A 10,657-nucleotide genomic window follows, 5' to 3' on the forward strand; every position below is an offset into this window, starting at 1 on the left:
AATGGGATCCAGGGATCAATTTGGTGATGTTTGCAGCCTTCACGACATGAGTTTTTTTAATTCAAATCAAATTTTTACTAATTAGAATCGAAATTTGATTCGAATTTTCAGGTCAATTCAATTTTTCCAAGTTGAGAAAATTTGATTTTATTAATACATTTCGAATTTTGAATTCATATGAGCTTATGGGAATTTTTAAAATGAATTCGAAATTCCACCCTTGATAAAAGTGTTCGCTCAAGATGTGTGTGCCTCCTTAGCATATTTGCCAAATCATTTTATTTTATCAAGACCCTACAAGAGAGCTGAAAAGCTATTTTTTACTAGTTAAATCTCTTTGCTGACTGGTTTTCCAAATAAGAAATCCCATACCTGTGTTGTTTTCTCGAGACATCCTAAGCTAAATCTGCTTGAATGTTTGTGTCATTTTACTTCTACTCCTAAAAAAAACGATTATGTATTGAGAAATACATTTTATTTAATGTTTGAAATGACATGGCCCATATCTCTGATATCTCTGAGTGCGCAAATACCAAATATGTGTGTAACACATTTTTGAATTCTCCAAAATGTTGAGAGCTACTTAATGCCACACTGGTCTGAAAATCAGCCTAGAATCAGCCACTATGAAAGCATTCTATATTGCCTGCACTCGGAAGGGATTGCCTGCCATGGGGATGTAAGGACAAAACTGCCTGCATTGTATTTTTTAATTTTTTTAATTTTTTACATTCTTTTTGTATATAATCTCTCTATGAATATTACTTCCCCGGCTTCGAATTTATCAAAAACGGACACATGCAAGCACGTATCTGAATTCACCAGAGAGTACATTTAAATCCAGCAGACTTCTCAAAGGAAGGGGAAAGTTGGAGAGTTTTCCTTCAGTGTCTGGAGCATGAAACCTGCAGTTTGTTCTGTCTTACAGTCTTACAGTGTAACTCCAGGGGGATTTGTGAGGTTCCTTCATCCTTAAAACTTGTGAATTATTCCCTAGTGTGAGCAAGGGCAAATTGGGTCAGAGTGTATTAATAACAACAGCTTGCTGCTTAAATCTCTGCTTCTAGTATGTTAAATTTATTCAAACCCAGTACATGCTGTTCAATAAAATGTCACGGTTTTGCTGGGTACATACAGACTTGATTGCTAAAACATTGCACTGCCGTTGCACTCAAGATAACAGTAGCAATCTAAATGAGCTTAACTGTTTAATTGCCAAACAAGAAACGATTGATTGCGTTAAAACAGAGAACTATTTTGAGATTTTTGTATTTTTAACTTAAAGGGATAACTTCAAAAGGGCAAACTGATTTATTTTTATATTTAAATTTGAAATCTCACATGGGGCTAGACATATTGTCAGTTTCCCATGTGTCCCCAGTCATGTGACTTGTGCTCTGATAATCTACAGTCTCTCTGTAATGCTGCACTGCAAGTTGGAGTGATATCACCCCCTCCCTTTCCCCCCCCCCAGCAACCCATCATTAGAACAATGGGAAGGTAACCAGATAGCCGCTCCCTGACACAAGATAACAGCTCCCTGGTAGATCTAAGAACAGCACTTAAATGTAAAAATCCAGGTCCCACTGCGACACATTCAGTTACATTGAGTAGGAGAAATAACAGCCTGTCAGAAAGCAGTTCCATAGTGCAGCACTGGCTCTTTCTGAAAGCACATGACCAGACAAAATGACCTGAGATGGCTGCCTACACACCAATATTATAAAAAAAATATACACTTGCTGGTTCAAGAATGATGTTTTATATGGTAGAGTGAATTATTTACACTGTAAACTGTGTAATTTAGAAATAAAAACACCATACATAAAAATTATGACAGAATCCCTTTAATAAATGCCAATCAGTGGTGTAACCTCTCACGAGAACAAATGGACAGTCACCACAAAGCACTGCTGCTCACTATATCCATGTAGCTGAGTGCCCGGAAAACTACACAAACTTTCACGGAGTATCCTTTTGTCAGCTTACAGTCTCCTGACTCATCAGTAAAGGTACAGATACGGAAACCATTGTGTCACCCTGTAAATCATGGAGAGCAAATAAATGTTCTCCTTAACAGATCTTCTAAATGGGCTTTCAGGAATATCCAGGACAGCAAAGCTCCCAGATCCATAGTGTTGGCAGAGGTGGTCTTTATGATGATCACACAGGGAACACTCAGCACAGCAACTTGGGAAAGAATTTACTTGTGAATCACTCGGGGATAATACAGAGCACATTTAACAGTGTGGAAGATCAAGGACAATACGGTGGAGAAACAAAAAGGAAACAGAAACAACAGAGTGAAGGAATGTAACAGCATAGATCATTGCAAGCATACATTAACAATATTCACAGCACCACCTTGTGATCATTTTAATACTCCAGTGTTTGAAGGGGTGGTTCATCTTCAAACAACTAGTTGTTTTCCGATACAGAAATAACGACTTTTTCCAATGACTTTCTATTCTCTATGTGTGACCGTTTTTCTAATATTGAAGTGTAAATTGTGATTTTTCACCTTCTGAAGCAGCTCTGGGAGGGGGTCGCCGACCCTGTAAACTGTTCTAAATCGATACATTTAGTTGATACATTTCTTATCTTTGTCCCTGCTGAGCAGAATTTCTGGGTTTCATTACATGCAGCTGTTAGACTTGATACAATAGTTGCTAATACCCCAGAGATGCAGCTGAGAAATGTATCAACTAAATGATGTAAAATTGAAACAGTTTAGAGTCTGCACCTGAATTACTGAGCTGCCAGACTCAAACACCAACTTTACATTCAACTTTAACTATATTTTGGAAAAACAGTAAAAATTAAACAATGGAAAGTAACTGAAAAAAGTCATTATTTCTAGGGAACAATCTACAAACAACTGAATTGAAAAAAGTGTTTGGAAGGTGAACAACCCCTTTACACATGAATGCTGTTGCATATATTCCAACACGTAGTCTGGGGACCAGTGATACATGGCAAGTACTTTTTTGACAAACTGGGCTGTGAAAAACTGTAGTGGTAGATGGGTTACACACATAGGAATGTAAGTGTGTGTAAATAATAATGTGTATGCTAAAAGTTGAAGTCCAGCAGATTTTGGTGAAGCAGTTGAACTACAGCTAACTAAACCCTAAGACCGCTCAAAAGGCCTACACCTTGTATTTGGGATGTTTTTGCATACAGAATGTATATATTATAAACCAACTATACTTGGGACAAGAGGCATCCCATCATTTCTTGCTTATTATGATAAGCTGCAAGCCTGACTGATTCAACTGGGATACCATGCCTTACTTCTCTGACATCGCTCACAGGGCAGCTCTGATTGGCCGAGAGCTTACAGGCAAGGTAACTTAAAGGGGAACTATCGCAAAAATGTGAAAATTTAATATTATCTTCAGCAAACTGAAATATGAAACTTTCTAAATACAATCAATGAAAAATTCTGTACCATTTCTGAAATAATCAAGTTTATCTTCACTATTCCCCTCTCAGCATTTGTTTCTCCTCATTCTGTCTTCATTCAGGAGTTGGGTGTCAGATAAATGACCCAATACATATTATAGGGGGCTTCTTTTGCCTAGGAGAACCCCAGTATGTATTGGTATAAATGGCAAAAAGGGTCCAGCTTATAATTGTATATATCTATTTCTCCCCTTATAGTGAAATAATGTGAAAGAGTGTGACTTTGTGCGACTGATAGCAACACAGAACATGATAAAGAAAGTGACACAGGAGTAAATTATCTATTTTCCTAGAGCAGAAAACACCTTGCTCCATTTGGATCTTCTGCATTAGGGTAATGATCCTGCATTTCTCCCTCAATAACATGTATTACATAGTAGGTTCATGAAATACATATCATCATGTTCAAGCTCTTTGTTAGCTGCCTCGCTGCTACCTGATCCTGAGCAAGGGAAATACCCCTCTGACACCTCTTTTAGTATAATGTAGAGCCTGATATTCTGAGACAATTTGCAGTTGGTTTTCATTTTTATTACTTAGGGTTTTTGTGTTATTTAGCCTTTTATTAAGCAGCTCTCCGGGTTGGAGTTTCAGCAGTCTAGTTGCTAGGGTCAAAATGACCTAGCATTGATTTAAATAAGAGATTACATTATGAGTAGGAGAGGGCTTGAATAGAAAGACGAGTAATAAAAAGTAGCAATAACAATAAATAAAAAAATAAACAATGAAGATTAATAGAAAAGTTGCTTAGAATTAGCCACTCTATAACATAAATTAAATTCCCATGGGAGCAAAATGGGTACATTTTGTGACTTAAGTTTGTTTTCATGTAAATATAACAACATGGCCCATATGTGGGCAGGGCAAGAGCCAGCTTGAAGCCAATCAGAGTCTTAGAATGTTCCCAATTAAAATGGCAACTTGCAGGTCCCACAATGGGTTACTACTAAATCTGCTGTAAATGGTGCTGCTTATATCACAGACCCTTAGGGGCAAATTCGCTAAAATTCGTAGTTGCGACCGGCGTAACTTCACCGCACTTCGCCAGGTGTAGTTTCGCCAGTGCTTCGCAAATTCACTAAAATCCAAAGTTGCACTCAGGGGTAGCGTAAGGTTGCGAAGTTGCGCTAGCGTTGATTCGCGAATCGAAGTTACGCTAGCGATGGTTAATTTGCATACGGCGCCAAATTCAAATTTCAATGGAGGAATATGTAGCAGCACTACAAATGCCTGGGAAACCTTCAAAACATCAAATAAACTTTTTATTTTGCCCTACACATGTGCCCACTGTATAGTTAAGTTGCCATGAGTTAGGAAATGTAGGGGGGAAGGAGGGGAGCCCCAAAAAAAATTTCGATCTTTTTCAGCCTATCACCCATAATATAGAAAAAACGCCAGCGTTTTTTGGGACTTAGAAAAAATTTGACCTTTTTTTGAAGAAATCCCTATCTACTCTATTGCGCTTCGCCTGGTCTGAGGTGGCAAAGGAAGTCTAGCGTAAAAGGTAGCGTTCAGAACAATGCGCTCGTTAGTGAATTTGTGTAGTTACGTCCGTTGCGCAAATTCGCCAGGCGTAAGGGTGCGAAGTTACGCTAGCGAAGTTACGCCAGCGTCTGTTAGTGGATTTGCGAAGTCATGAAAATGCCCAACACTAGCGAATTGACGCTAGCGTTAGCTGCTTCGGCGCATAGTGAATTTGCCCCTTACAGTCTTTATCTAGTTTATTTGGAGTATCCACATTAACTGTAACCTTCTCAAATCTCTAATTTATATTACAAGACGATCCAACATGGGCAACAGGATCAGCCCCATGCGACCCAAGCACCAGGTAAGGCTGCTCATAAAAACTCATTTTATATTCTGCCCTCTCAATAGTAACTTTTGAGATGTACTTTTTGGGCATTTATCTTCCATTAAACTTAATTAAAAAGAAATATAATGGATCTGAGTGTGTGCCCTGAGCATTAGTTTTCCTGTACTTACTTACATGAGTTGCCGCATCATTTGCCTTGTTTATAGCGATCAATACAACAGCACCCCTAATGATAATAAATACCTGCTGCTTTGCTATTTCTCTCTATGGTCTCACTTAGACCATCATGTGACCCCTACCTGTGCGCATCAGAGAGAAGATCAAAGAAGTGATCCAAAGTGCTGAGACCGACCTTTGATTCACTAAAGTTGTGCTGTCTTTAGACCTGACCAGGAAAAATGCAGCTGAATGGAAAAAGGAGAAGAAGAAAATAAAGGCCTTAAAGGAGGTCAGCGGCATCATCTAATGCCTCACCAGCATCTAAATGCATCATCAGGCACCCACAGTTCTAATAGTTATTTTTTTCTACTGGCTTCTCCAGTTCCTCCTCTTCATCCAACTCAGTTCCACAAATAACCATAAAAGAAGGGGTGCGCTCCTATCGTTTTTGTATTAGCACCTTTAATCAAAGAAAGATATATTGCACTTTAAGCAGAAAATGATTGTTCATCAATAAAGTCTGTTAAATCTGTTTCCCAACATGTTTCGTCATATCCCAACTTTCTCAAGGGTGATGGTGTGGTGAATAGAGTAAGCTCTTGGATGTGCTCTTTATATCAGTTCAAATGGGCAGCGGAAGGAAAACAATTAAGACAGAAGTCATTCCCATTGGAATGTAACATCAGTCAAGTGGGAACCAAAGGAAATTACTTCAGTAAAAAATTGAAGTTTTGAAAACGAGCCTCCCAGTCACAAACAACATGCTATTAGCAGACCTAAATGAAACTTATGGGCGAAGGACTAACGCTAGCAAAAATTCGCCAGCGTGACGTCATTTTGTAACTATGCCAATTCCCGAACGGGCACAGGTGTCACTTCGTTAGCGAAGTAGATAGACACTAGCATTGCTTCACTCTCTAACGACAGGCGAATTTAGAGAACAGACGTAACTCCGCAAATTCAGTAAGATGCGGATTTTTCTGAACCTTACCTCTTGCGCCAGACTTGCCTTCGCCACTTCAGACCAGACGAAGTGCAATGGAATGGATAGGACTTCCTCAATTTTTTGTTGAAAAAGTCCCAAAAACGCAGGCGTCTTTTCCTTTTTTCAGGGTTATAGCCTGCAAAAGACCATAACATTTTTTTGGGTACCCGGGTTCCCCCCTACATTTCCTAACATATGGAACATAAACTATACACTGGGCTCATGTGTAGGGCAACAACTTTATTTTATTTTATTAAGGTTCCCTGGCCTTGTGTAATGTAATGTATTTGCTGCAATATATATGTCCATTCAACTTTCACTTCCCGCCATATGCAAATTAGCCAACGCTTTTACAACTTCGCTTTGCTTGGCGAAGTAACGCTAGCGCAACTTCGCCAACGTTCGGCGCCCTGGACACAACTTTGCATTTTAGGGAATAAGCATTTTCCTGGCGAATTTACACCGCTAGCGGTGGTCGCTAGCGAATTTGCGCCGCTTAGGGAATTTGCCCCTAAAAGTAAATTGCAAATAAAATTCAAATTTAAAATCGCCATAGATATAAAAAAGTTATTCAGTAACTATATATACATGTAACAACAGTCTGATTAGAACTATTATCTATTGGTTAAATCAAGAATTAAAATATAGGTTGGGGCCGACCTCTCACTCCCTTGCACTGCTGGCTTCCAACTTCCAGTTTAATAGCAGCTCACCCCGTCCCCTTTGTGACATCATCGGCGGGGAGGCGCGGGTCTATTAAAGGAGCCTGAAAGTTGGGCTCGGGCGGGGGCTGGGAGCGAGTGGAGGGTAAAACCCCACCTGTTGGTTATAAAATAGATTGTAATTAGAGTAATCACCATCTTTTGGTTGTAGTAAAGATTATAGTTAGAAAAAGCACAATCTGTTGGCTATAGTGTGGGGTATAGCTATAAAGATCACCATCTGTTGGTTGTGCCATAGATTACAACAGAACCATTACCATGTTATGTTGGATCTACTAAAAAAATGTAACTACATTATTGCCATTTATTGGTCATAGAAGGAAAAAAAAAATGAAAATATAAATACAAAAAAATCATGGTTTGGAGTATAAGACATAAATATCCATAGGCAGAGATACCAAAATATCTCCTTAAATGCCGCCCCTCGCAGGAACACTAGTGCGGAGAGCGCAACTGCACTCTCTCGCACTAGTAAAGCCGAATTTCTGGTTTCAAAACGGGAAATTCGGCTCTTTAAAGTGACAGGAGCTGCTTTTTGCCACCCCTGGAAAATTATCTGCCGCTGCTGCCTGAGGCGAGAGCCTCAGCTCGCCTCATTGGTGGAGCGCACCTGGTTAAGACATTCAATACCCATCAGTTGAACACCTGCTAAATCTCCATTATGTATCTCCTGCAGGTGCCTAGAAAAGCCATATGATTTGTCCCCTTCAAGACTTTCAACCTATGTTCTTTAAACCTATCTTTAAGTTTTCTCTAGTTTGTCCAACATATTGTAATCCACATGCACATTTCGAGAACATATATCACCCTCATTGCATGTGATCTTTAGTCTAAGTGAAAAAAGTTGATCTGTAACTTTGGATCTAAAGCAGGTTTTATTTTGTGGAATTAAACGGCAAGTTACACTTACCCTCTACAAACAAAACTTACTTTATTAGCAGATGTATTAATTATATTTCCTATTTATATGAATTACTGCTTCCTAGTTATTGGGCAACATAGCAAAGTCATTGGGCCCATTATAACTCCCAATAAACTGACCTATCAGCAAATTCATTAATGGGGCTACTTATTTAAAAGGATGTTGCTCTTTACCCCCTTTTTATTTTGCTGCCAGAGGCATCAAACTAAATGCTTATTTTTAGATTTCAGGTTCGGAAACAAGTTGGAGGCACAGTTCAACACCAAACAAAACTGGAACTAGTAATTAGCCAATCACAGCCCTTATATGGCAACCCCAGGAACTTTCTTCACTTTTGTGTGGCTCACCCAAACATTTGACAAATGGCTGAGGACCCATGTTATGGAGTAACAACTATTTATACTGGGATCTATTTATTGGATGACTGCTCTCTGCCTGCTGCTGTTGTACCAGTGATTCTCCGCTCTGCTCACCTCAGTTCCACCAGTGGTTCTCCACTCTGCTTTCTGTAGCTAATAACTAAACTGATATACAGTGTCAGACCCACATGCCCCTGGGCCCCATCTCCATGGCTCTCCAACCTATCTGCAACCCCACTTCACCCCCCTTACCCCAGTTGGCGTGTACTGGTGATTTCCTAAGTTATTTTTGGTCCATACTATCTAAAGTAGCTGCAGTGGCGGATTAACACTAAGTGAGGCCCCTAGGCTACATTTTCCACAGGGCCCCACCCCAGTATACCCCCACATACCCACGACCGCCATATTGAAAAGGCACAGAATGACCAACTCTCTCTCTTCTCTCTAACCCTGGGTGTCTCTCTTTCTTTCTTCTCTACGCCTGTGTGTGTGTCTCTCTCTCTCTACTCCTAAATCTCTATTCTCTATGCCTGGGTCTCTATCTCCCCGGTTTAACTATCTCTCTCTTTTGTGTGTGTCCCCCTGTCCTATGGTCTCAGTGAAGTCTCTCTCTCTCCCCCCCTCCCTACCCCAGGCTCAGGGTTCAGTTATAGCAGGGGGGGGGGAGAGGGTTGTAGGCCGGGGAGACCCATGTGAGAAGTCAGGGTGCTGGTAGTCGGTCGCTACTCACGAAACTGCTGCCGCCCCTCAGACCGAGCAGGGCTTTCCCCAGGCTGCTGTCACATTGCTTAGTGCAGGTTACGTACCTAGAGGAAGCAGTCGGGGGATCTGGCAGCTCGGGTCAGTGGTTGGGATCCTGCCGCATGTTCTACTCATCTTCCTCCTGCATAGCTGTTCCGAGCTCTCACCTCTCCACCGATCCTGGTCCACACACATCCTGAGCTCCTGCTGTCAGGCCCAGGGTCCGGCTGCCAATCAAAAGCCTGAGCGCTGTCTGCTAGAGAGTCCGGGAGGATCACAGACCAGGCCCGTAACAGTGCAAAGTCTCATCTCGCAAGCAGGCCTGGACTGGCAATCTGTGGGTTCTGGCAAATGCCAGAGAGGCTGCTATGAGGTGCCATAGAAAGTCAGTATTCAGTGGACTTGTGAAGTCACGACCACAAAGCGCCATTTAAACTTCTGGCAGGTCGCGGTCTACCAGGAATATTACCGGCATCTACTGTTAGACCACGTCCGCAATCGATGTCCTGGGCTCCCCTGAGCTACAGCCAGACGGTGCAGGCAGTGGACAGTGACATTTTTTTTTTAAATTGCAAAAAACCCCATAGGCCCCTGACCACTATGGGCCCCTAGGCTATAGTCTAGGATAGCCTAGGCATTAATCCACCCCTGAGTAGCTGTCTCTATAGACTTGATGCTATCAGTATCAGGGCATCTTTTTTCAAACGAGAGAAATAAGATGACTTTTAATAAAGGTTTGTGTTAAATAAAGGATACAACCCTTAAACACACAATTAGCTTGGCAGTAAGATATTCACTTTCCTCTAAATAAATATGTTGGTTAAGAAGAGTAAAGATGTTTTTAAAGGGCCAGTTTGTGTATTCAGCATTTCAAAATGTCTGCTGAAATACATAACTGCATGTTACCTTGGTGAAGACACGCTAAAGGGGTGGGGGATTGAAATACTTTAAATTACTAATAATGGCAACATTTTTCCCATGCCAAATGCGCAAATATACTTGCACACAAAACACCACTGAACAGTTGCAAGAAGCCCTCACGCCAATAGTATATGCAACAAAAGCTACCAACCATAAGGAAACACCCAAAAAGCTGTTATAAGGGTAAGTTACCCCCCCCCCCAAATAGCAAGACTAGTGGGAAAAATAGCAGAAATTAAAGATAACAACAAGGACACATATCCCAATATTTGGGATTAAAGGCAGCAAACCCAAAGCCAATTGGATAGACCAAATAGCACATAATAATGAAAACAAACCAATACCTACTTTTTTCTAGTTGAAAGTCTTGCATATTTCCAAGTTAGCATGCCCTTGATTTGTATGCCTCTGTTGCACAATGTAACTAACTAATATGTACTAAAGGTATTTTTGACACTCACTACTTCTAAAAACTGAATATGTCCCAACATGTTCTTTATATACCAGAAAGACTTATATATATATATATATATATATATATATATATATATATATATATATATATATATA

The sequence above is a fragment of the Xenopus laevis genome, chromosome 1L (assembly GCF_017654675.1).
Source record: "Xenopus laevis strain J_2021 chromosome 1L, Xenopus_laevis_v10.1, whole genome shotgun sequence".
In the NCBI taxonomy this organism is placed as follows: domain Eukaryota; kingdom Metazoa; phylum Chordata; class Amphibia; order Anura; family Pipidae; genus Xenopus; species Xenopus laevis.